General features: G+C 42.6%; 1 non-coding gene across 1 annotated transcript; it reads right to left on the bottom strand.

Moving 5' to 3' along the window:
• Nucleotides 1-381: 381 nt before the first annotated feature.
• On the bottom strand, nt 382-488 carry LOC113000532 (small nucleolar RNA R71). Its single transcript, XR_003265865.1, has one exon. It is a non-coding gene; the product is annotated as a small nucleolar RNA R71 (small nucleolar RNA).
• Nucleotides 489-4,029: the final 3,541 nt, after the last annotated feature.

Below are 4,029 nucleotides of genomic sequence, written 5' to 3'. Positions count from 1 at the left end.
AACATGGCACAACCTCCACCCCGTGAGAGGACTCTAAGGGAAATGGCTGCACCTGATTTCACCTACGAAAGCTTGTGCATCCAATACCCTGATGAGGATGTCCCATATGTTCTTAAAACTGGACTGATTCATTTGCTTCCAAAGTTTCATGGCCTTGCAGGTGAAGACCCGCACAAACATTTGAAAGAATTTCACATTGTCTGCTCAACCATGAAACCCCCAGATGTCCAAGAGGATCACATATTTCTGAAGGCTTTTCCTCATGCATTAGAGGGAGTGGCAAAGGACTGGCTGTATTACCTTGCTCCAAGGTCCATCACGAGCTGGGATGACCTTAAGAGAGTATTCTTAGAAAATTTTTTCCCTGCTTCCAGGACCACAGCCATCAGGAAGGATATCTCAGGTATTAGACAACTCACTGGAGAGAGCCTGTATGAGTACTGGGAGAGATTTAAGAAACTATGTGCCAATTGCCCCCACCATCAGATTTCAGAACAGCTTCTTCTCCAATATTTTTATGAAGGACTCAGTAATATGGAGAGAAGTATGATAGATGCTGCCAGTGGTGGAGCCCTTGGAGACATGACTCCTGCTGAAGCCAGAAATTTAATTGAGAAGATGGCTTCCAACTCCCAGCAGTTTAGCGCCAAAAATGATGCCATAGTCATTAGAGGAGTGCATGAGGTATCTACAAACCCATCTGCATCATCTGAAACTAAGAAGCTTGAAGGCAAACTGGATGCATTGGTTAACTTGGTAACCCAGCTGGCCTTGAATCAGAAATCTGTACCTGTTGCAAGGGTTTGTGGTTTGTGCTCCTCTGCTGACCACCATACAGACCTTTGCCCTTCCATGCAGCAACCTGGAGCAATTGAGCAGCCTGAAGCTTATGCTGCAAATATTTACAATAGACCTCCTCAACCTCAGCAGCAAAATCAACCACAACAAAACAATTATGATCTCTCCAGCAATAGATACAACCCTGGATGGAGGAATCACCCTAACCTCAGATGGTCCAGCCCTCAGCAACAACAACAGCAGCCTGCTCCTTCCTTCCAAAATGCTGCTGGCCCAAGCAGACCATACATTCCTCCACCAATCCAACAACAGCAACAACCCCAGAAACAGCCAACAGTTGAGGCCCCTCCACAACCTTCCCTCGAAGAACTTGTGAGGCAAATGACTATGCAGAACATGCAGTTTCAGCAAGAGACCAGAGCCTCCATTCAGAGCTTAACCAATCAGATGGGACAATTGGCTACCCAATTGAATCAAAAACAGTCCCAGAATTCTGACAAGCTGCCTTCTCAAGCTGTCCAAAATCCCAAAAATGTCAGTGCCATTTCATTGAGGTCGGGAAAGCAATGTCAAGGACCTCAACCCGTAGCACCGTCCTCATCTGAAAATGAACCTGCCAAACTTCACTCTATTCCAGAAAAAGGTGATGACAAAAATTTACCTAACAATTTCTGTGCAGGTGAATCTTCTTCCACAGGTAATTCTGAATTGCAGAAGCAGCACATTCCCCCTCTTACATTCCCTCCAAGAGCAGTTTCCAACAAAAAAATGGAAGAGGCAGAGAAAGAGATCTTGGAAACGTTTCGAAAAGTAGAGGTAAACATACCTCTGTTGGATGCGATAAAGCAAATTCCAAGATATGCCAAATTCTTGAAGGAGCTGTGCACTAATAAGCGGAAGCTTAAAGGAAGTGAATGGATTAGCATGGGCAGAAATGTCTCCGCATTGATTGGTAAATCTGTTCCTCAAATTCCTGAAAAATGCAAAGATCCAGGTACATTCAGCATACCTTGTATCATAGGGAATAGTAAGTTTGACAATGCCATGCTAGATTTAGGAGCTTCTGTTAGTGTTATGCCTCTGTCTATTTTTAATTCTCTATCTCTAGGCCCCTTGCAGTCAACTGATGTGGTAATTCATTTAGCTAATAGAAGTGTTGCCTACCCTTTTGGTTTCATAGAAGATGTCTTAGTTAGAGTTGGTGAACTGATTTTCCCTGTTGATTTTTATATTTTGAATATGGAAGATGGATTTTTCAAGGATCAGTTCCCATCATTCTAGGCAGACCCTTTATGAAAACTGCTAGAACTAAGATAGATGTTTATGCAGGCACACTGTCTATGGAATTTGGTGACATAACTGTTCATTTTAATATTCTGGATGCTATGAAATACCCATCTGAAGATCTTTCTGTATTTCGTGCTGAAATAATTGACCATGTTGTTGATGAATACATGACTGATCTTTATTCTAATCTGCATGCCTCTCACTCTTCATGCATTGAGTCTGAAATTGTACTTGATCATATGTCTGAATTTGATGCTGAGAGTGAATCTGAGAGTGATATTGATTGCATGCCTGGTGATGGTGTTTTACCTCTTGAGATTGATTTTATAGAGTCAGATAGGACTAACCATGTTTCAGGAAGTACACATACCTCTGACTTTCTTTATGAGGTAAAGGCTGAGAAACCATCCCCATCTACCACTGTCCAGCCGACCACACCAGAATTGAAGCCTCTGCCATCAAATTTAAAATACGCTTACTTGGATGATAGCAAGAGTTTTCCAGTGATTATATCTGCCTCCCTTGCTGATGAGCAAGAGAAGTTGTTGTCAGTTCTCAAGAAGCATAAGAAGGCTATAGGCTGGACCCTGGCAGACATTCCTGGTATTAGCCCATCCACATGTATGCATCGAATAAATTTAGAGGATGGAGCTAAACCAGTAAGACAGCCATAGAGAAGACTCAACCCGGTGATTCTTGATGTAGTGAAGAAAGAGATAACCAAGCTTTTGTAAGCTGGAATCATTTATCCTATCTCTGACAGCCAATGGGTGAGTCCCGTCCAGGTAGTCCCGAAGAAGACCGGCCTCACAGTGATAAAAAAACGAGAAGGAGGAGCTAATTCCTACTCGGGTGCAGAATAGTTGGAGAGTCTGCATTGATTATAGGAGGCTGAACCAGGTTACCAAAAAGGACCATTTTCCCCTGCCATTCATTGACCAGATGCTTGAACGCCTGGCAGGTAAATCCCACTACTGTTTCCTTGATGGTTTTTCTGGTTATATGCAAATTACTATTGCTCCTGAGGATCAGGAAAAGACCACATTAACCTGCCCCTTCGGCACTTTTGCCTATAGGAGGATGCCTTTCGGCCTGTGCAATGCCCCTGGTACCTTCCAGCGGTGCATGATTAGTATTTTCAGTGATTTTTTAGAAAATTGCATAGAGGTGTTCATGGATGATTTCACTGTATATGGATCCTCTTTTGATGGTTGTTTGAATAGTTTGGAAAAAGTTTTGAATAGATGCATTGAAACTAACCTTGTTCTAAATTTTGAAAAATGTCATTTTATGGTTGAGCAAGGTATAGTTTTAGGCCACATTATTTCCAATAAGGGTATTGAAGTAGATCCTGCAAAAATTTCTGTTATTTCACAATTGCCTTACCCCTCTTGTGTGCGAGAGGTGCGATCTTTTCTTGGTCATGCAGGATTCTACAGGCGCTTTATAAGGGATTTTAGCAAAGTAGCCCTTCCATTGTCCAACTTGTTGCAAAAGGAGGTGGAGTTTGACTTTAATGACAGATGCAAAGAGGCTTTTGATTGCCTCAAAAGAGCGTTGACTACCACCCCCATCATCCAGGCACCCGACTGGACAGCCCCTTTTGAGCTTATGTGTGATGCATCAAATTATGCATTGGGGGCTGTCCTTGCTCAGAAAACTGATAAATTGCCCAGGGTGATATATTATGCTTCTAGGACTTTAGATGCTGCCCAAGCAAATTATACTACTACTGAGAAAGAGCTTCTAGCCATAGTTTTTGCTCTTGAAAAATTTCGATCTTATTTGCTTGGTACTCGCATTATTGTTTATACTGACCATGCAGCTCTAAAGTACTTGTTGAAGAAGGCTGATTCTAAGCCTAGGTTGATCCGATGGATGCTCTGGCTCCAAGAGTTTGACTTGGAGATCCGTGATAGGAGCGGAGCACAAAATCTAGTTGCT

The sequence above is a fragment of the Glycine max genome, chromosome 19 (assembly GCF_000004515.6).
Source record: "Glycine max cultivar Williams 82 chromosome 19, Glycine_max_v4.0, whole genome shotgun sequence".
In the NCBI taxonomy this organism is placed as follows: domain Eukaryota; kingdom Viridiplantae; phylum Streptophyta; class Magnoliopsida; order Fabales; family Fabaceae; genus Glycine; species Glycine max.
Note: the sequence above shows the minus strand (reverse complement) of the source record. Positions and strands in the feature narration are given on the sequence as shown.